The sequence below is a fragment of the Serinus canaria genome, chromosome 8 (assembly GCF_022539315.1).
Source record: "Serinus canaria isolate serCan28SL12 chromosome 8, serCan2020, whole genome shotgun sequence".
Taxonomy (NCBI): Eukaryota; Metazoa; Chordata; class Aves; order Passeriformes; family Fringillidae; genus Serinus; species Serinus canaria.
In genome coordinates, this window is record NC_066322.1 from 11,294,550 (window position 1) to 11,318,397 (window position 23,848).

General features: G+C 39.3%; 1 protein-coding gene across 1 annotated transcript in view; it reads left to right on the forward strand.

The window, feature by feature from the left end:
• The window catches only part of ST6GALNAC3 (ST6 N-acetylgalactosaminide alpha-2,6-sialyltransferase 3), a 211,745-nt gene that overhangs the window by 141,353 nt on the left and 46,544 nt on the right, over nucleotides 1–23,848 (forward strand). The gene's annotated exons all lie outside the window — the stretch shown is intronic.

Here is a 23,848-nt window from a genome sequence, read left to right on the forward strand (position 1 = left end):
TGTGAGAAAGCTGTTTTATCATTCAAGGCAGAAAGATGTATCATTCTGATTGCTGACTTCTGCATCAAGATTCAAAATTTGGGGTTGTGTTCAAGCTTCCATTTTACTCAGTTCTGCTCACTAATTATTTATTACTTTGGTGATATACGAGATCTGTATTAGATCTCTGTCATTTAGAGCTAGCAAATTACATTAATCTAAAGTTTGGATTGACAGTGTTAAGACAACTGCAGTCATCACAGCTTCACCTCAGCTAATGTGTGGTTTTTCATGTGTCTGACTTATCTGCATGAAGCTATAGTCTAGTAAAAATGTCATTGAAATGAATAAATGAAATTACATTCTCTGAGGTTCAAGTAGCTGCAAGTTCTATTGTTTGGTGAAATTCTCTGTGAATTGAGGCAGTAAAGCTGTCAGTGTCCAGAATATCAGAGTTTTATGCTGTGTTTCTGGTTGTGGGTTTGAATGAAATACTATAGTCATGATATTTTCATTTTTGGACTTGCTTTCATGTATGTATTGGTTTCTCTATCAAAGTTATTTGGAGGAAATATAAAAGATTAGCTAGTGTTGCTTAAAATTTGTAGAAAGCAGTTTTTCCTTGGGAAGCTGTGAACATTGACACTGAGTCTGGCTCAGAGAGTTAAATTTTGGCACATGGGAAGTGCATCCCATCAGTACTTTGTATTAATGTCATTTAAAAAAAATTCTGGAAGATGAGTAAAAGTTCATTTCATTTTGAATAGAAAACAAGCAGAGTTAGGGAATATCAATGTCTTTAAATTACAGAACATTAGGAAGAAAAGGATGAAAAACTTGATTCAGACTGACAGAGGAAATGTAGAATGCCTGTTGGAACACTTTTAAGGACAAAGATTGATTGCAGTTTACAATTTGCTGTAGTCTTTATCATGATGATGTAATTGCTGCTGCTGCACCAGTAGAGTCAGCAAAAGGTTCTCAACTGCCCATGAGCATCTCAGCAACCCCAAAAATATATGTTTGATACAGTGACCATTTGTAAAGTACATCACAGTGGATCGTTCTTGAACTATTGCTTGGCACTTGCATTCTTTCTTTTTATAAAGTAATTCCTTCAAAAAACACTAATGGATTTGTCCATCTTAATTCATAAAAGGTTTAAATAGTTTCATTGTCAGTCAAGACTGCTTTATTACCTGAAAAAACAAGGGTCTAAAGCATGAAACCTTAATGAAATAAATAGATTTTTCATTATAAAACACTTAAAACCTCAGCATCTATTGCTATTTGTGGTCAATCACCAGATGGTTAACAACTGTTTGGGGGTTTATATCCACTCTTCCATTTCCTGGTAAAACACCAGTTGTTCCTGAGTGTTCTGCATTTATTCCCTGCAGCCCATTAGTAACTGCATTTATATTCTTTATGAAGATTTTCCTAATTAAGATGAACACTTTTCTCTATTAGGCAGATGGAACTCAATAGAAGAAGTCCGTTCTTTATTAACATGCCAGTAAATGCTGCTCACAGCACCAGCACTTCTCTTAAGGAACTCAGCTCCTACTACATTACACTAATTACACAGTGAAGTGAAACTTTATTAAAAAATATCAATATTAGCTATTATTTTGTGATAAAGCTGTGGCTGCACATAGATTGGTGTGAGCTTAGAGACCTATTGATTCTGCAGTGGTTGCTGACTATAGCCATGGAGTTTCTTTTTAATTAATGAATAAAGACAAGGAATATATAATCAGGATCTACTCTATCATTGTGCATTTTCACATGTTCTTTGAATTTATCCATCTATGTCTTCTAATTTATCAAATCTTCATTAAGTGCCACTGGATCTGTTTTCTGCTTCTGATGAGCTGTATGTTAAATCTTTGTCCAGTGTTTGGTATAGCCCTGTGCTCACCTTTTTCATCTTGTGCTTTAAACACTCTGTAGCTTTTATTGTTGTGAGAGAATTGCTGATACCTCTCAGAAGGAGCTGTGCATATGGATGGGATTCTGGATTCAGTCCTTGAGGGTCCCTTCCAACTCAGCATATCCTGTGATTCTGTGATTCTCACATCCTATGAACATCCACCTTTGGAAAGGATGATGTAAGTCAGTGACTCATGCTGGCAATCCTGGTAGCATCCTGGATTGCAGGGCTTCAGTTTTGCTGCTGGTGGTGAGGATATTTGCTGGTTGCAAAGGAAAAAAGTATTGGAGAGAAAAATTAGCAGAAGCATAGATTTTGAATGAAGCCTTTGGTGTTCATCTTCCATAGTTCAAAGTTTTTCACTTCTCAGATCACAGTGTATAAAATAGATCTTGATGTTCCTAAAGGAGCTTAAAATTTTGAAGGAATAGAAGTAAAAAAGATAAATCAATCTATTTTTTAAAATTCAGCCTTGCTGCCAGGTGCAGTAATTGTCTTGAAAAACACAGAGTGATTACCATTGAAGTCTGTACTTATTACCTGTTGTCACACAGCAATTCTTTTCTAAGAGATATTAAACAGATGAGAAGATAAATGGAATGTTGCTGTTGCTTAAGTGTGATACCTCTTGGTTGCTTATAACTGTGGGGTTTCTAATGGAAGCTCCCTAAAGTGCTCTGAGCTGAATTTATAGTGCTAAGTAAAATAAAATACTGGAATCAACCTGCATGAGATGCACTGGGAGCCTGTGCTCAAGTGAGGATAGCAACTTTATGAGACAGGGAGTTACTCTACAATAATTTCTTGCTTTGGATAGAGAAGAGTTTTTGTACATCTATCCACCCACTAGCTAGTCAAATTTATTAGAAACTACTTTTATAAGAAAAGGTGTATCAGAACTCTGATGCATATCTCACAGAATGATATTTAGAAGAGATTGTCATCTCAAAGCTTTGTACAAGTAAACAACACAGCAAAAGAAAATCTGTTTGAAAGTAGAAAAAGTTTAGCCTGAACTTATGTTCAAGTATTTTATCTTAAAATGTAGAAAGATTAGTAAACAAATTCTGAATGGAAAATTTAATTAGTAAGAAGTCAAGCTTATGTGAGACCTCATAGGTAGGAGGAAAGCTAAGGGGAAATGAGAATTTTTGTGACTCATTATGTTAATTTAGAACTCATTGTTAACTGGGTGCTTGCTTGTGCATGTCTTCAATATGTATTTTTACCCAGATGAAAACAAAGCAGATGTTCTACATTTTTAAATTTCTGTGTCTGTTATCCCACATAGAGAATTTAGGCTGCAATTTCAGAACAGTGAAACTGTTCAGATCTATGGATCCAGAGCACATACCTTTGAAGGTGACTCAGGATTCATAACAGTGCTTCCTGGGGAGCCTGATGTACTGCTGGGATATACTACAACCTGTGTTTAGAAAACAATCACTCCTACACAGTTCCCATGATACTCAACTTCCCTGAGCTTTTAACCATGAGGCAGCTCTGCATTTGAAGAGTAACTTGCACAAGAGCAGCATGAACAATTTTTCTCAGAAATTCACATCTTCAGCAGGTTTTGGAACTTTCAGCAGTCTGGAAAACATAACTGTAAGAGTGGGGATTTATTATGAATCTTCAATCTTATGTCTTCAAACAGTTTGGGTGTAGTCTCAGATGTTGACCAGCATGGGGCTTAGTTTGTGTTTGAAGGGAAATAATTTTTTATATAGATGTTCAAAGATTCATCTGTTCTATTTTCAAGATTTTGTAAGCCATTCCTGGTTTTGGGAGCATTCAGTGCAGTTGGGACCAGTTACCAGAGACACCACTGATCTCAGAGCCTGAGCAGCCTTGTCTGGTGCATTGAATTCAGTAAACATGCAATTGCAGTACAAGAAAAGATCTTTAACTGCTCATATTTGTTCTTCACAAGTTTATTGTTGGTATCCCATCCTTAAATTTAGAGAATTCTTTTCTTTGGTTTTTTTGATTTTTTATTTTAATCAAGTTATCCCAGCATGCATATCCTCATTGCTCTAGTCCTACAGGTTACAGAAAGGAGGCATAAACTCCCTGTCTAATAACATTCTCCACGTGATTCATTAAAACTTTCAGAGCACAGGATTTTCTGCAAAGCTTTAAAAATTGCTGCAGATGATGTCACTAGTGTAGAAAAAGTCAGAGAAAGGAAAGAGTTAGCAGATGAAATTCTAAAAAACAAACAGCATGCTTTTATCTTAACAATAAAAACAAGGATAAATGTCAGAAATATGTGCTCTGTGTTCAGTTTGCTCTCCATATGTTTCAGAATTTTTCTTGAATAAATTCATTAGATTTTCTAGTACTTCTGTTTCCATAAAGTATCCTAAATATTTTCCATGAGAACATTTCTGAAAAATGTTGCAAGTGTCACTTAAGTCTCCAAATGCCTTTGTGAGGCAAAGGGTGTTTGTCCCCTTTTTACAACCTGACTGCTCTGAGAGAAAAGTACACCAGGGGAAAGCAGAAGCTATTGCTGTGCAGAAATTCATGCCCACAGGGCTTTTTGAATATTGTATGCTTACCATGAAGGCATTTCAATCTCATACAGTCCTAATTTGGAGTTGGAATGGTCTGGAAGTGCAGTATGGAACAAATTTCTGCTGCTCTATAACCTGTTTTCAGCCAAACATGGTAATGTTACTGTATTTCCTTCAATATGAAATCAGCAACAGTCTCCTGACATTTTAAAATCAATCAAAATATTAGGAAAAGAAAATAATCAAAAGAGTATGGGCAAAGCAGTATTCCTCCAAAAGAAGATTTTTAGTTTCATTTTTTTTCAAGTATTATTTCATATATTATCAATATTCTCTGCCCATGCATTTCAGCATTCTTTCCACACCTTTCTAGCCCTTTAGGAAATGTGACTAGTGCTGGTCATGTGTAGCTTTTTCTTTTACCAAGGGAGAATTGTGTCTTTGCCAGAGCTCAGTGGTTGTGGATTTTTGCTCGCTCTGTTTGTGCTGCTCTGATTTTCTATAAGTGATGACACTGTTGAAATATGTTTTGTGTTTGGGAGTAGAAGCAAGCAGTGGTCCTTAACTCCTTAGGGCTAATTTCATGGTCTGAGATTGCCTTTACCTGCCCTTCCAAGAATGCACAGTGTTCAGGAGAGTTGGATTTCAGCCTCACTGTGCAGAATGTGCCAGGGACTCTCAGCTGCAGCGACATCCTGGAGCCTTTACCCTCCTAGAGGTATTTTGAGTCTTGCTCCTGGAGTGCATTTTGGATCTGAAAAGTCATTTAACTTTACAGGGGACATCCATCCCCAGGGTATCCTCAAGCTTTATGTACTGCTTAGATCTGTCCAGTCATTTCCTGCCAAGGTGCACTGCTTTGCTTGGTTAGAAGGAAGGCAGTGAATGGAGGAGTAGCTAAAGCCAGTTCAGTATTTATCAGTGGGAAACAGGATTTCAGGTGCTATTTCTGGATATGATTTAGGATGGTACTTGGAAATGATACACTGAGGGAAGGCTTATTCCAGTTTCCCTTCCAAGCTCCTAATTTTGGATCACTTGGTAGTTTTCCTTTGTTTTTGAAATAATCACCACTGGTATCACATAAATTTGACCAGTTTCAGGGTAGCACAAGCAAGAGAAGCTCCACATGTTTTCCTTAAACTTCTTTGGTCTGCATTCCAGGCCCCAGACTGGCATGTAATATAAACATTTTCTTCATGATTACTTTACATTTTTCCTTGAGGCTATCATACTGATTTCAAAACCATGGTCATTATGCTGAAATGGTGGCATTAATAGATTGATCTTTGTGGGTAGATTATAATATGAAGTTTCAAAATAATTGCCCACTAATATGAGAGGTGGATGTATAGTATTCCATTGCTTGTAATGCAACCATTAAAATAACAATTATGTGATAATGAAAGGACTCATTATGCTTTAGTTTATCTTTGCATAAAGTTAATAGCTAATGGAAGCAGGAAAGATTATATCTAATAACATTTTACATTACTTTTGCTCTTCCCATAAAGAGAACATTTTGCACAGAATTGTAGATTGGCATGCCTTGGTACTAAGTCTGTGTCCACTCTCTATGTGCTTCAAATTACTGTTTTAAGACCAATAGTTGCATGGTCTTTTTTATCAAATGGTACACATAGTCATCACAAAGAAAATTTTTGAAACTAAATTGTCAGAGGGAGTCGAATTTGCAACATGACTGCACCAAACATAAATTTAAAAATTAATTTTGTTTCTTCAGGTTTGAAGTGTTAGAAAAATGAAGGCAGCTTGACACCAAGTCAGTCAGTAGAATACTGTCTCTCTTTGGGTGAATGAGAAATGTCAAACAGGTACATTACCTACAGTCTGTGGCAATTTTGACTCAGTATTGTCTACAGTACTGAATCAAAGTATTGTCAGGCAGGTGAGCAAATCTGTTTTCTGTTGTATCCAGGGATGGAACATGTTAGAACAAACAGCAAAACTGGGCTTTGGCATGGATAGAGAAATCTCTCATTTTGTATGTTAGGATACTAAGCTCTGAGTGAAGAATGTTTAGTTCAGGAATGCACAGATAGAGCTCACAAATTATCTTAGTGGCAAGAAGATGGATTAGAATTAAGACATTTTGGTGTTTTTATATACAGATCATACTACACTGATTGTTAAAGATGCAGCAAGATTGTTCTCCACTTTTCAATACTTTGCATATTTGTTAAGCATAATTTTTTTTGAATGCTACCTTTAAATGCCAAAGTCATGGAGGTGGGAGTTACATAATCAAATCCATTTCACTCCAGAGCAGAATTAAGAGATATTAATTAAGCAGTTACAAAGTATAATTGTATTGCTTTTACTAGGTATTATATGAAATTACATCAATAGAAAATCTCTTTGGCATAATTGCATGATATTTAATTAATTTGTGTTCCAGTGAGCTCAGTGGTGGGATGAGTTTATGAGCCACAGTGTGCATGGTTTTAGGGTGTTCAGAGTGTTTTAGGGTTACTGTCTGAGGCTCTGTTTGAATGCCAGGACAGCTCAGTACATATTAAGGCACACTTTGTCTGTGAGTCTTGAGGTGTGGTCCCAAATAATTCCTGAAGCATTTCAACTTTCAAGCCTTCTCTTACAGCTGTCTCAGACTCTTCTGTTTGGATTAGCTGACTCAAATCAAAAGCTGTAATGTTGTCTCTGTGTTTTGCTGCCAAACTCTTTCTTCTCCATACTTCTCTTACACTTTCTCTTTCTGATCACAGAACCCCAGGATTGTTAGCCCTGGGAGGCTGATCTGGAGATCTCCCTGTCCAACCCCCGTGCCAAGGCAGGGGCAGCAGAGCAGGTTGTTCAGAAACGCGCCCAGATGCGTTTGCAATGTCTCCAGTGATGGAGGCTCCACGGCTTCCCTGGGCAGCTGTTCCAGGCTCTGCCACCCACAGTGTAAAGAACTCGTTCCTCGTGTTAACATGAAACTTCTTTTGCCTTGGTTTATGGCCATTTCTCCTCCTTTGTCCTGTTGCTGGGCTCTACTGGAAAGTCGCCCACCTTTGAGATACTGATATTATCAGTGAGATCCCCTCTCAGTGTGCTCTTGTCCAGACTAATCAGGCCCAGCTCCCACAGTCTCTCCTCATAAGAGAGATGCTCCAGACCACTCATCATCTCTGTGACCTCTGCTGGACCTTCTCCAGCAGCTCCTTGTCTTTCTTACACTGGGGAGCCCAGAACTGGAGACAGTACTCCTGATGTGCCTCACAGGCCTAAGAAGAGGGGGAGGATCAGTTCCCTCAACCTGCTGGCCACACTCTTCCCAATGGGATTCTTGTTTCTCTATTACATGTTCCTTCTTTTCGTGAAATATTTTTTCATTTTCTGAAATTTTTATGGATATTTTGGACATTTTTTCCTCTTTTATTTCTGTCTCATTGTTTGTAACTATGTCATCCATATACCTTTCTTCTTTCAGCCTTTTGTCCTTTTACTGTGAAACATATTGCCTCGAACACACCTCCCATTTTCAACACAATCTCTTTTAAAACAGCTCACAGACCTGCAAGGTGTCTGATGAAGAGCAGCTTTTCCCTCTGTGCCCTTGCCCTTGCCCTTGTGCTTCCTCATTCACTTGAATCCTGGTGCAGAGCACCTGAAAGTCTGCAGGTCTGGAACTGCAGATCTCAACTCAGTACATCCAGTTCTTAAAACAAAACCAAAATATCACAGTGGGGCGTAGAAGCTGTGCGTGATTATTTATTGATGATTGTTGGTTACAGGAATTAAAACAGCAGGGAGCTCAGATTTTGATCAGAAACAAGTGATTTTTCTGTACACTTTTTATTGTAAAATGTGAACATAATATAAACCCATTGTGCTCCTGCTGTTCAATGCTGAGCCCTGGCCTGACCTGCTGTATGAACAGAGCATGTTCCCTGTCACACAGGTATGTAGCTCTGTATATGGGAGCATTGATTAAGGCTTGAAGCTGTTATAAAGTAATTTTTGTATGTGAATATAGGAGCTTCCACAACTGCTCTCAAGTGTGCCAACCAGCCAGCACAGTGTGATCTCCAAGTGAAAAGCAAAGGGATCCAAAGGGATCTGGGGCTGGGCAGCCTTTCTGTGGGCTCCCAGGGGTGTTCACACAGTCTCTGTTCATGTGCTGGCAGTGAGCAGAGTGCATATGCTTTGCTTTTTGTAAGCACTTTTGTGTTATAAATGTACAAGATAGCCAGCCTGGCAGTGACTTTTAGGTCGATAGTTATAATTTATTTGCTTTTAGTTTTTGTAACATCACCAACTGCTAAGGGAATTGATGCTTAATACATTTCTAAATAAGTAAAACTAAAGTATAAATAAATTATGCCTGGTTTATTAGTCCAGGTGTTTTCAGCATTGCTGAAAATGGTTTGATGACAGCCACCAGCACCAGCAGTGGAAAAAAACTTGATTTCACAGTGATTATTATCATTATAATAAACCATAATTGAAAGATTACAAAATTGATTCTTTTAAAAATTAATGTTGCATGAGTGAGCAGGCTCAGTGGCATTCAGGTTTTTTTCAGTGTTACTTGGAAGGAAAGTGGCTTATTTTATTTCCTGGCAGAAAACTGCTGATTTTCAAACAATCACATTAGAGCAAACAGTCCCAGAGGCTTACAGGAGGCAACAGACCTGTGTCATTAGGCTTCACCCTTTCCTGATGGGTTCGGAGAAGAGCCAGAAACAAAAGAAAGTGACATTCATTATTGAGAGAGCCTTGGGAAAATCTGTTTGGCCAAGCAATTTTGCATGAAACGAGTGAGGAAATATTTGACTGCAAAGAACATAAACTCCTTCCATCAATATGCAATTTTCTGCATCCATTTGTCCAAGTGGTTATTAAGAACAGTTTCTAAATTTGCAGTGCTTTACAACTTCAAAGGGCTGTGAAAGCATCACCTAGTTAAATGGATGGAAGTGTTTTTTTAATAAAAAAAAGAAAAAAAAGACCAAAGTCAGTTGTAAGACAGTTTAAAGTGCAAAGTATTGAAAACAGCAGGAAACCTGGGGACCTGCAATAGCAATCATCTGCTCCAATCAGGAACATGGAAACCACAAATTTATCTTTGATGATTTCCTGTAAATATGCCCTTTGAGAACAGATTGCCCTGCCCAGTCTTGTGGAAAATGCTCAGAGTTACAGCTCTTCTCACTGCAACATATGGATCTCAGCAAGCTCTGCTTCTCCATTTCCGAAGTCATTCTTCAGAAGGAAAAGTCTGAGCAAAAATGTAGTGCTGCAGAAATGCTGGTTGGCATCCTTCAAGCCTGGTCAGCCTGACTGGAAAACATCTTTCTGAGTTGTTTTTTTTCTGGGCCATTTTCTTCAGCCAGGTCTGCCCAGTTTTCCAGATGCGTTGTCCTGGTGGAAATGGTTTTATTGATGTTTTCATTCCCTTCAGAATGTCTCGTATTTCCCTAGGACACTGCAGCATCAATACATCCCCCCAGATATGCAGCAGTGTGTGCTGAAGGCTGGGGAAGGCACGTTTGGGTGTCTCTGGGTGGCCCAGGAACACTCTCTCCAAAGGAACACCTGCAGTGTGACAGCACAGTCAGGGTGGCTGTTCAGCATGCTGGGGTGACTGTGCAGATTGGGGCTCTGGTCTTTCTTTCTTGCCACCTCTCTGTGGCACTTCACTCCTGATGTTGTGTTTCTGGGTCTGGACATCTGGAATCTGGGCTGCAGCCAGCAATGTTGCATCCCACTAGCTTGGGATTTCCAGTCAGTGCCACATCTCATATTTATGACACAGACATCAATGAAGCCCAAGAAATTGAGGTTAGATGTGGCTTATTGTTTCCCCATATATATCCTGAAGGGAGAGCATGCTATTCCATTTTAAAGCTGATGTTTATGCACCATTTCACATGGTTTAGATAGTTTGCAGTCTGAAGAAGTTTTCTATGCTGGAATTTACAGTAGCCATATAATCTACCACATTTGGTATGTATGCTCTTACTTGATGACAACCTCCTACTGGCCCCATGCAATGTTTTATTAAATAGAGGGACAGTTCTCAAGCTCATCTTTCTTCCCAAGATTGAAGTCAGTGTTAGGTTTCATTAATATTATTTAGGATTTCATAGTGCATATCATCCACAGACCTTAAAGCTCTGCAGGATGTTAAATCAGCTTTAATTTTCCCATTTTCCTGATTGTAAAACTCAAGCAGGGAGTCATTTGTCACATTGCACAGAGGTATCATCCTGCAAGTCTGTGGCAGAGCTATGAAAGTACCCTTCAGTCAGGGTTCCCAGTTGTCTCTGATGCACTGTCCTGACATTCAGAAGGCACAAGAGTTTATTCCTACCTGTGCCAGGTCATACTTAAATGGGAGAGAGTCCTGGGTGACCAAGGGATGACCAAGTGCATTTTTATAGGCAGAAAGAAAGAACTGGGATTTCTTAAAAGAATTCACTAGAAGTTCTATGTTTCCTGAAATTCTGTGTGACTAGACCTTGCTGTTGTGTCTTGGCCTCTGTGCAAAGATAGGCTTGTATTGCTCAGCAGAGCCTTGTCTAAAGATAACACATTGCAGGAGGGAGGGGTGATCATTACATTTGGGGAGGAATATTGCAAGACATGTTGGAGCACTACATATTCAAGCAGTTGCTTTCCTGCCACTTCCCAGCAGTTAACATTGCCCATCAAAGAAAATTGCTAAATAGCTCTGCTACATCATTCTTCATTTGCATTAGAAATGGCTCTAAGCAATAACAGGATTACAGCCAAAGAGTGCCAGCACTTTATCATTCATTTGTTTGATTTAATATATAGAGGTACCTATTTGAAACAGCATTTACTTTTCTTGAGCTCACCATAAAACCCACTCTGAATGGAAGTGTTTAAGGTAATGACGACTCTGATTAATTCCCTTAGAACAGCAGGACTGGAATCAGATACACTGCTTCTCTTTTCATTAGACATTGCTGAGCTGCTATGAGTGATCTTATAGCATGAGAGGAAAGAAATCAGCTGTATAAATCCCCATGTAAATAATCCACAAGAGACAGCAATTCTTCTTACTCACCCTGGTGAGCTGGAAGTTCCACCTGGTGTCCAGGTGGCATTGATAGAACCTGATGGAAACTTTTGGTTTCTAAGAAGGCAGAAGAGGCATACTTGCTGTGTGCTGCAGATTTCTCTGCACCTGCACTGTGAATTGAGTGGTGTTACAGCTTTCTCAGCCAGCCATTACCACCTTATTCCCCTCTTCTCCCTGCCACCAAATCCCTGTAAATCCAAGCCTGGCCTGAACAGCAGATCTCTAATCTGTTTTTCAGCATGCACATCCCCCACCAAAGTCAGGAGGTCAGACGTTGTGTTGCACTTTGTTCACAGACAGGATTGATACATGGGATGCTGTATCAGGAACTCTTCTAAGCCAGAAAGATGTTTCAATTCATTCTAGGAAATTTGAGAGGTGGCAGCTAAGTTTTGCCAGTGTTTTATTCCTGTTTACCTTTCTTGATCATCAGTAACTACTATTTGTTATCAATGGACATGGCACAAATACAGGTAAAAACATTTCCCAAAGCTCCTCCCTGACCAAATATCCCGATTACATCTGAAAATGAAACAGTTCCCTGCATAAATTAGGTGTCTTGATTTTTTTTTTTCCCAGCCAATTCCCATTTTCTTCTGAAAGCAGAACTGGAAACACTACTGTAGGATGTTTACATTAGTTGAAGAAGCAGAGATTTTCTGGTAACATTTATCTAAATTTCTTGTGCTGTTTATCCTGAACAGGATTATGAAGTTTTGCATGATTGCTGGTGTTGCAGATGCCTTAGCATTATAACATGGTAGTAGTAGTAGTAACTAAAATAAAGAAATGGGTAGGAAGGCAAAGAGATACAGAATCTCAGTGAAAAATTTTCAGAGAAAAAACTGTATAAAGTCAGAGTTACAAAGTGCATGCTTTTCTACTGAGGCCTGAACCTATTGGTTTCAAATTAAACGTTCCCACAAAAGTTATATCTGCTGTGCCTAATCTGCAGTAATTGATTCTTCTAATTCCTAGAGGAGCTGTCTTCACTTAAAGTACAATTGAACTGCACATTACCCTAAAATGTTAGTTTGAGAAGTTGTATCAGCCCAGCACTGTGCAGTACCAAGTGAGCTGCAGGTGCATGCAGAAATTTTAGACCCTTTTCACTTCTTTGTTTCATGCCCTTTGAATGCTGAACAGTTGGATCAGCAGCCTTTCCCACCCTGTATTTCACACATGCTTTCATTTCTTACATGTCTGTGCCTGGCAACAGAAGAGGAGAATTCAAAATGGAATGCTGTGTTTTCATTCGGACAGGCTTGTGGCCTGGGTTTTCTTTTCTGCTTTCTCATCTGATTCTGAAAATGTCACCTGTAATCACATGTAATATCAAGGCTAATAGAACAGCCTGATCTTCATTATTGTTTGAATAAATTTTCAGGAGAAAGTTAGAATTCTGCTGAACCATTACCTCATCTATCAAAGGAAAATGTATTTTTAAGGCACTGTGTGGAAGATTATGTGGAGATAAGTTGTATCTTATCATGTGATCTGAACCATTATGGATTATAGAAGTACTGGCTTTCCAGAATGAGTTTTAAACATTTTTAGTGGCGATAAATATAGTCATCAATTCTACAAAAGTCTGGCTGTAACTAACAAATTGTGTGTATCTGTATTTGTAATGACTGTTTTGATAGTTTCACATATCAGTTCAATAAAGCATCTTCCACTCAGGGGAGGCATTTGGACAGGAATATCTCATGACATCCTTGCCATTCCCATTACCATCACTGCACACTTAGAGTAATATATGTTTTAAAAATTGATTGAGTGTGTATTTACAACATAGATCATAGGACATGTTTTTTTAATGGTGAGAAACTCCCTATGAAGCATTCTGTGATCTGTAGCATTGACTTGGGTTCTTTGATTTTAATGCTACAGAATACACTCATAAAACTTTTAGACCCTTAATGTCATAGGGTGCAGCTTCCTGACACAGAATGCTAATGTCAAAGGCAGGAGGTACTGCAGGTAAGAGCTGATGAAAAACAAAGGCTTGCATTAAACATGGCTAACTAAATGAATTTGAATTCTTAACACATTAAATATAGAATCTGGAGAAGTTTATTGAAGCGACATAAGTATGAGATGAAAAATCTCCAATGCAGGTAGACTTTCAATGGGTCACTTTGGAAGTTTGGAGGATACACAATTGGTTTAGAGATCTTACTCACCTCCCTTCAAGCAGTTTTCAGTAAGCATCTCTAAAAAGCATTTTTCTGAAAAAGTCATCTAAAGATGGGTGAAGCAAATTTTCCACCCCTTCTCAGTTGACTAAAGAAGGTCTAGATGAGTCACCTAGACATTTAGCTCTTGGTTAGCAAAGGAAGGTGAGGTACCTAGAGGTTAAATATCTTGTTACCTGTTGTATCATCTAACAGGTATTTGCTGTTGTACTTATTGGAAGGTTTTGGTAAAGGCAATTTGTTCTTTTCATAGCAGAAATTTCAAATGCTTTGTCACCCTCTTTTCAGTCTTTAAGAACCAGGTTGCCATCCTGGTTCTTAAGAATTTCTTGTTTCTAGCAACATAAAACTAGGTCTGAAATGTAATTCCAGCCCAGATCAGAGGTAAAAGGTGACAGGGAAAAATGAGTGAGAGAGGTACCAGAAAAACAAGTTTTGCCAGATAACAAGTGTTGGAATAGCTGTGAAGTATTTTTCCCTAGATCCAGTTACAGTGAACAATATTGGGAAGCTTTTAATTGTTATACAGAAGTCCTACAACCATCCAAGGTGTATTAGAGTTCACTTGGATATAGAAAAGTCTTGACATTTCTCACTGCAGTGAGATTACTGTCCAAAGTTACCTGGAATCCTTCCAGTGCAAAAATTGAGTTTAGAAAAGGCTGAAATTGCTTTGTTCTTGTTCTGTATGACTAAACCGAGATGGAACAGTCAAGACAACAGAATTGTGGACTTAAGTGTGTGAGTGTGGTTGGCAGTTCTAGTTGGCTGCCTTTTCTTATGGATTTCATTCCTCCCATTGGCACGTTAACACTTGGTCTTCCAAGTTCTTAGAACATTGTTGGGACACAGACTGTTTTTCACTGAATTTTCATTTTCTTTTTTAAGAGAAACGGGGAAAAGCTAATTATTTGTGGGGATGCCTTTTCTCTGTTACAGGCGTCTGCACTGAGAGGTGTTTGCTCAGGAGCACACATTGTAAGCCTTTGGCACACCAGCAGGTTGGTAACTTGGCAGTATTGGTGAGGACAGAGGTTACCTTCTCTGTGGCCCTCTCCTGGCATTGGAATCTTACCCTCTGGGACACGCAGAGCTGCAGCTGGGTCAGCCCGTGGGCTGCTGTGTGACTGCTGAACACTTACCCTGTTTGCCCATGAGATGAGGGATAAAGGGAGAGCAGTGAGCCCACTGGAGGAAATGATAGAAGAGAAACTCTTTTTGCAAAGGAACTAGGTACCTTAAGCTGGTCCTGGGCTGTATTTACAGTGCCTGTGCAGACCCATGTCTCTGTGACTAACCTTTTTTGGCATCTGCTGTCCAGGAGTAAATTACCTTTCCCGTCAGTGGTGAGCAGTTTTCAGTTCTGAATGTTACTGTTCCAAATGTTTCCTGCTGCTGTTAACAAGAGTGCTCCCACTGGCAGGCTGGGGCCTCAGGAAAGGCAGCAAATCCTTGTGATGTTGCTGCCTTGGGCCCCACATGCCCCATGCCCTCTCCAGGGCTGGGCTGTAGCTGCCCTACACCTGGATCTCCATCACCTTCCCATGCCCTGCAGAGTGTCAGGTGCTGCCTCAGTGGGAGGATACCTGAATGGAGAGGATCCAGCTCTGGCAGGCTGTTCTTCCTTGCTCCAGCTGTTCACAGCTGCTCTGTGGCTGATTGAAAAGGCATTTGCTCCTCTCGTGTGAATAACCTTGAGGGATCAGGGAGTCAATTGTGCAGAGCACCTACAGTCAGTGCCAGATGTGTGTCTGGGAGCCACTGCAAAGGCGACTGACATTTAGAAGAGCTTCTTAGTGCTGGTTTAGGGACTGGCAGGTGGCTACAGCAACTCAGGAGAATTTATTGCTGGTGAGGAGGGTGCAGAGGTTACTTAGCACACAACTATTGGAATTTAAAAGCTCTCTTTGCACCTCCTTTTCAGAGCAACACTGAGCGTACATCCCCTGTAGTTTTCAGTCTGTTACTTCATCTGTGAATGAAGCAAATGTTACATTAATTGTAGTTCATTAGTTCCATCTGGTGCCAGGGTGGGGAATAGAGACCCTTTCTTACCTTACAAAACATTATATACCTTTCCTGCCAAGCTGCCCTACTGAATAATAGCTGGAGCCTGAGGCTAACTAAATGTAAAGATCTGGAATTGTTTCTCCACTGGTCTTCCCATAGATACACACGTGGCTCCCTAGGTCTGGCTGCTGTTTAAAGAAATGAAGACCAACAGTATTTTAGTTAAAGCAGTAGTGTGCCATATGCAAGGCCAGAGATGCTCTGTGTGATATCCACAAAATTTGGTACCTGTCTCCTTTTTTTGTTCCCTTTAATCGATAAAAATACGATTTCACTCTAGTTCAAAGGAAATTGAATTTTCACATAGCAGGGGAAAACAAATACCCTCCAGCATTGCTATCAGTGAATTGGGGCACCAGCTGTCTTTTAAACAGGTCCAGCATATTGTCTCTGCATTTCCAAGTCACTCTTTTATGCTTCTATTTATTGTAGGCAATTATGCTTTGACCCAAAGACATAATCCTAGTGGAATTAAAAATCATGTGACCTCTTTTTTTTATAAAAAAGCTGAGTCTGATTTTATGAAAAAGACTCGTAGAGAATGAATCTAGTGGGAAATTAGACAGTAGTATTTGATGACTGTAAATGTATTTATTTATAACAGCTAATCTTGGTGGAAATGAAGAAATAAGAAATAATTAACTTTACTATTTATAAAAGAGACTCTTTTATCCACTGTGTAATGCAGTCACCTCCAGGATGAAATGCAATGTTTGCTAAGGAGCATATAGACATTTAAGAAAGAAAGAAAAGAGCAAATGTGTGTTTGACACAGTGGGGAAAATGTAGCATGGAAGGAAAACATTTGCATGAAAATGTTGCTCCTTTTTGTTGAAGACATATTTTTAGCTGGTTCTTGTAATTATTCAAACTGGAACTTGGTCATAAAAGTAAAATGTTTCTGGCCTTGCAAAATGCACTCTGACATTTTTAATAGCTTCAATACAGAAAAAGCACTTACTTTACAGTAAAAAGAACACTTACTCTCAGAAAGATAAAGGGCTTCATTTTCCTTTCACAAAGACCAGTTTTGCTGATGATGTCACTGGAGTTATTGCAGACTTAGAACAGTGCAAGTGTGGGAGAGATCAGGATGCTCACTCCAGCAGCACTGGGACAGAGGTGAGAGAGCTGCTCACTGAATTAACAGCTCTTTTCATAAGCCCAGAGAATGAAGGAGTGACGAGGAGGCTCCCTGGCTGTTGATGAATTCCTGACCGTGGGCAGTGTATCCTGGAGCTCCAGTTAAACCTTTATATACCTCAAGAGAGAGAGAGAGTGAATGATACAGTAAAGAGCACTTTGCCAAACAAAATAGAAAGATCCATGGGATTGCTGCACTATTACAAGTGTCAGCATACAATTAGGGGTCAGTTTATGTATGCAAAATGTTTTACTGAGCTTGAATGAAGTTTACAGTTTTTAACAGGAGACCTGTTGAAATATACCACACCATCTGTGATACAGGTACTCAAAAATTCTACTGCTCATCTTGGATCACTAAATGTAAATGCAATGTATGCTATTTGACATATAACTACTGCCCTCAAATCAATCCACATTCAGCCAGTAATATCTAACTTACATGCTGACTGAAAGTCAGAGGGAGACTCAGTCTTGATAAATTGAAAAAAGGCAGCAAAGTGATTTTAGTATCTTAGTATTGTCGATTAAATGTGTGAAGCTAACTAAGGAAATGATCTGCACAGAGAGATGTTGTGATAGTGGTCACGTTGTGTCATTGATTTGTATTAAATGCTAGGGAGGAGAGAGAGACAACTTTGAAGATTTGCTTTTCATTATGGTATGAATTGATGTTCAGCTACTAAAATGAAATAGGTTTGCATAAGAGTTATGACTGTCAAAAACCATTTGGAATTTCATTCTGTGCAGAGAAATTAAAATTTTGAGTGATTATGTGAAAGACTCTTCTGAGGCAAGATTATAAAACCACGTTTCCCTTGTTACTGGACTTTTTAGATTACGTGACATTCTTACTGTTTGTATTATCTCATCTCAAATGCTTTTTTTTAGTGGCTTGCTGAAATAATACTGTATTTAGTTCAAGAAACTGTGGTGGTAGAACAGTATGCTTCAGTGTCTAACTGCATACAAAGATATTCAAAGTTATAGGTCATACAGCTAATGCAAGTTAACCATCTGGGTATATACATACAAGAAATATTTATTCTAGTTTCTAAAAACAGTGTAATTGAGTAGATTGGGCAGATACACCATTAATTACATGCTTCAATACAGTCTGATCTGATACCAGGAACAGAACACTCAAAATTCAGAATCTCTTGACATTTTTCATTCATTTCCATAACAATCAACCACTCAAACCACTCAGTTTTGAAGGAAATAATGATACTGGAAATGCGCTGAGTTTTACAGCTTTCAACATCCTGGGTTCAATTAAAATGGAGGAATGTATTCTGAAATTACAAGACTTGTCCTTTGAACAAGAATCTGCAGATGAATGTGTATGATTCCCATTGGCATAAATTTCCCAGATCAGATTACCTAAACCTTGAAAAGCAGAACCATTTTGAGGGGTCTTAAAGATATTAGTGTTAGATTTCAGTGTTTTACAGCACCTGAATATTGCAAAGTGCTTGCTGGCGTTCTGGGTCTGTTATTATAACTGCACTCTAGAAACAGAATGTGGCCCTGCCACTTTATCCTCTCAGAAATGTTAGAACAATCAGGTAATAGAATTCACTGCAAGATCCTAATGGACTTTGTAACCATGGATCTGAATGACTCACCAGTGGAGAGCTGTCAGACAGTGATGCACCACAGAAAAATGTAAGTAAACTTCTGTGCATTTAGGGCTTTTCGGCTGGCTTTGCTCTGTTTGCAGCTATCATCTGTTTTAAAGGAAACAATAAACCAACAAAATTGCTCACTTGATGACAGAATTAAGTGGTTTTTTTATGTTTATAATCAGATGCTGAGTTAAAAGCACAAAATGAGTGCAGTCCTTCGAATGGGTGCCCTCTGAAATAAAGGCACTTGTGTTTTCTTTTCAGAAAGGGTTTCTAGACATGTGGTAACAAGCCTGGATTTTTTCACTGGCATGCAAGGTCACAGCTTTGGTGAGCTGCCTCACCTTTGAGTGCCAAAGTGTGTTGGTGTGCTTGCATTTTAACTTTGTCTCTCTGGTGCAGTCAGTACTGTTGGGAAAAACAGGAGGTGCTGTAAGAAAGTCTCTGTTTGCAGATGGTGCCTGTGCTGCTCATCACATCTGCATTGGCACGTGCTGGGACCTTCTCCTCTGAGTCCCTGAATGGATTTTGGGCCAGGAACAGAAGGTGTCACCATGGGTCTTGATGCCATCATTCACAGGTGTTCAAGGGTGGAGCTGATGTGATGAGATTAAAGAAGGGTAAAACTGGAATTCTGTTAAATTTTATTCTTTTTCCTGGGCTTCTTGAGTTTGTTTTCCAGCTGCTCTTTGAAATCATGATGGACTAGGAAATATTTTTGGTTGCAGCAAAAGAGGCGCATGCCATCGAGTCAGTGCCTTCCAAAAGGTGGGGTCAAAGAATGGTAGGTAAGGTAAAATGTACAATAAAACTGTGAAATCTCACAGCCCCAGGGTCTTCTCATTAAAACAAAAAATTTGTTGGCATGAAGTTTTCCTGTATTTATGTAAAGTACTGTAGAGGATAAGACATCCTGGAAAATGGTTTTGCTGCATTTTTAACACAACAGCCCAGATTTGATTAACCTTTTTTTTCCTTGTAGATTCATTTGAGTTAAGGTTACTCCTGGCTTTTCCCCTGGACTCTCAGCAGAAGCAATGAGTGAGGCAGGCACAGTCTTGTTGAGAGATCCTTGAACTGTGCCAGAGGTTCATCTCCCCATGCTCTTCAGGCATGACTATGCAAATAAATGTGCATTTCTTGCCCCAAGCTGCTGTCCCTTTGGTTTGAGCTGCAGCCTCTTGTAGGATTTGCTGTATTGGCTTGCAGCTGCTGTCGTGCCCTGTAAGGCTGAGGAAGGTGTTACAGAGACAATTCAGCAAAGGGGAGCACTTCAATCTGAACAGTGCAAACTTCCTCAGAGAAAAATGGGCTTTAAGTAGCTCCTCCACATGGTGCCCTCTCCACTCTGCCACACCAGTAACTGGTGATAATGCCTTATAGAAGAGGCTGATAAATTTGTTCCAGCACTCAGCCATCCTTACATTTCACCATTTCCTTTTATCAGCTCGCCTGTGTTTAATAGCTGTGTACTCAGATGACACTTTAAGTGATACTGGACCATTATTTTTGGATTATGGTCCAGGGACCTGATGAAAGAGAAGCTAAAGTGTTAAACCTAAGGAAGGTTAAATGCAGACATGTGTGCAGTGAAAAATACATTACTGCATTGTGCCGAAGACAAAGACAACAATAAACAAACATGAAATTTACCATTTTATTTTTCACAGACTTTTCCAAGCAAAACATAGAAGCCTGTATAAGAGGCTTTTAAAAATCCTCCTATTTTCTGGAAATTGTCAAATGTTCTCTCTGGTTCTGTACTGCTGAGATACTGCATTGGTGGTGTTACTCTGGCATTACTAGGAAACCTTGGGGTGATTTTCCTTTCATGCCTGCCTTCCAGGATGATTTGGTCCTTTCTGATAGCACTGGAGACCAGCTGAAACTGAAAATCAACCTCATATACTTTGAAAGACTACATTTCAACATCTCCCATTATTATGACACTTAACTTGAATTTCAGCTAAGGCAACCCACTGCAATTTTTGTGTCTGTTTACAGCAAGATACCTCAAAAATGTTGCCTGAAGTCAGCATCTTAAGTCTTCACATAGAAATGTAAAATATACTCCAGTTTTTCAAAGTATACATGCAGCAGCTCCTGTATTTTAAAAAAATGGTATTTTTTCCTTTTTGGGTCACTCAAAAATAAGATGAAAATTACAATAATAATTATACAGCAGAGTGCATTGATTGCCAGTGCCTGATGCTGGGTACTAGCAGAAATACACTTTTAAATATCCAAGCAATTAATTTGGAGATAGCATGTATTGATTGTGTAAAAAGTTCCTACAAGTCAATCTAAAATGTGTCATCCCAAGATGTATTGTTATAAATACAATAGTGAGCTTTGCACTGGATGTGCAAGGAATGTAATGGGTTTTGAGTGATCCCAATTGCATTATTTATGCATCAAGTCACCTTAGATTTTGCAAAGGTGTTTTCCCTGGAGGATGGAAACCATGGTAAATAAAAGCCTGGTAAACCTGGCCCTTGCTAAGGTGGCACAATGGGGGAGTCCCTGGAGATTTTTTTCCTTGTGTAGTTCTTTCATCTCCAGCTACAGCTGATCTGGGGCCCTCTCCCCGCACAGGCTGGCACAGCCCTACCCCAGCTGCCTCCTCTCTGGGGTAATCTTCACTTCCAAGCCTGTCAGACCTGGTTTAGAAAAGGGTGGCTGCAAGTGTGGCACAAAGAGATGCAAATCCCAGTTGAAGCCTCAAGGCTTTGGAGAAGCTGGAGAGCTGCCACTCTGTGCATTCAGTGCACCAAAAGCTGGAGATTTCCTGTTACCCCTTCCAAGGTGAGGACTGTTCTGCAGCTACTAGAACAGAATTGCCACACTAGAATTGTGAGGCTTGAGTTCATCAGGGAAGTCAGGTTTAGATTCCAGCCCTTTCCTCCTTTCCCCCTGAAAGTATTCCAGACTCTGAATGAATTTGACTGTGAGTTTTTATTTCTCTTCCTGCTGTTGTAGCTCACTGCATTCCTATACTGAAGAATCTCCAGTTTGGGGAATGTCTGTGTTTAGTGCAGCCCTGCTTGTTCAACCCTTGATGCACAGCTGAGAGCAAAGTATCAGCATTAAATCTCCACAATGGAAATGTATTTTGGCACATTAGCACACATATGGTGAGGATTTTTTAGACCTACATTACTGTATGTAACTTTGCAGCTTAATTAATCAATTAGGATTAGTGCATTTGCAATCAAGTCCAAGAGTGATTGATGCATGCCATATTAATTGGAGCATTCACATGAAGCATGTCATATACACTGTCATTTTACAGCTGGATTTCACATTGGGTTGCTCAGAAGCACTTAATGGCAGGAATATTTTAGACTTGCAATCAGGGAAATTGTATTGCACAATATGCTTTATATGTTGTACACCCTGCTTAGATAATAACTCCTCCATGTATCCTCTTGCTCCTCCCTCCTGGTTCCATCCTTGGCAAAGGAGTCCATTTTCAAAGGCTTTTCTTTGCTGTGGAACAAGAGGTATAATTAAATTGTATCCCAGTAGTGAAGGTTTCTAATGATGATGAGCCAAAACTAATTGTATTGATTTGTTTATTACTGGCTTAGGAAGCTCATCAAACAAATGGACTGAAACTATTTCCATATTCTTATCTGTTTGGTAAATGAGAAACAAATAACCCTTCCATATGTCTGTTGTGTGGTGTCACGGCATTAATACTAATTCTGAAGATAACCTCCCTTCCTGTGCTTGAGTCTATCCTTGGTGCAATTTTCTACAGCTAAGAAATGCCACATTATTTTCCACATTTGTGTTCTGGAATAAGCAAAATGAGGACATTTTCTTTCTTTTTCAATATAGATGTTATAACTGCCAGAAATGGGGAGTAACAGGCTATGCCCAGAAAGAAGAAAATTTGGGGCAAAAGAAAGGAAACTGGTTTTATGTTCCTGTTTCCCTTTGTTCTGCACATTTGTTCCTTGGCTTCTGTGTTAAACAAAGCTGGATGAATAACGTGAACTAAAAATGTCTATGAATATTTATTTTAATTTTAAAATTAATTCACTTCACACTCTCACATTAACTCTGCAAACAGTCAAGCAATCACATCTGGTATAAACATATTTGCAGAAAGTAAATTTTGCTATTTCATATAAGAGTTTTTGTGGAAGAGGAGTTTGATTTTGAATGTGTAAAAATGTGTTACTGCTCACCCAGACAAAAGTGTGGGCCAGACAGAAGTTTCTCTGTCTTCTGTGAAAAATCACTTTTGTTGCATAATGACTTAAAAATTTTGGTCTTTTTATTACCAAATATTTGTGATCTTAGAGCAACATTCTGTCCAAGTTCATTTAAACTGTTGCTGATCCAAAACCATTGAAGGCCCCAACAGTCATTTGTTAGCTTGGTGTGTTTTGGATCATTCTCCTCATGGATGCAGTTGAGAACAACCAGAACTAGGTAAAAAAGACTAAGTTAATTGTGTAAATTGTTATTTTAATTGAGTTTGGGGAACTGATTGTATTGAGGCTGTGAGAATGTGGATTCCTCCACAGTAAAATGTTGACTTGGGCTGTGTTTTGCTCTTGGAGTAATAAAAGTAAAGAGGCCACCCTAATCAATTTAGAGCCTGAATCTGCTTTCCTGTTCAAGCAAAAAGCAAGTGTTTTATTCTTAGAAGCTGCATGACACTAGATAAAATTGCTATTTATACATGTGGAACCATCCCATTCCTTTTCTGAAATCCAGCTTCCTCTTGCACTCAGCTGTGTGTTTTCAATTACAAATGTTTGCCACATCTCACATCTCTTGTAAGCTGTAGCAGATGACACATTGTGGCAACTTTTGTTCAGCTAGCAGGTTTTGGTCCAAAGAGGGTTCAGTGCAGTTGGAGGGTGAATTACCCTGGCATCCCTTGAGAGGCTGATCCTGTCAGCCTGGCAGAGCCCTGCTCGAGCTGCTGTGCTGCACATTATGTGCAGGCTGTGGATAAGCTAATAACACTAGAAGCAGAGCTAAAGGTAGAGGGAATTATACACCACAGTTATTAAACTTTGACCTTTATGATGCTTTAAAATCATAAAACACTTTAAAATAGGTACAGGATAGCACTTCTGTTGGGCAAACTGCCTCTCAGTACAAGGCACAGCACTTATTTCAGCACCTCTCTTCATATTCCATGCATAGCAGTTACAGAGTGGTAGAGCTGCCTTTCTTCTGGTTATGTTTTTGTGAAGATCTGCTGACAGAATCTGGTGTGCTGTGGTGTGGAGCATCCCATCCTGCCTGTTCTGCCTCTCGTGCTCTCATGGCACAGCTGTGGT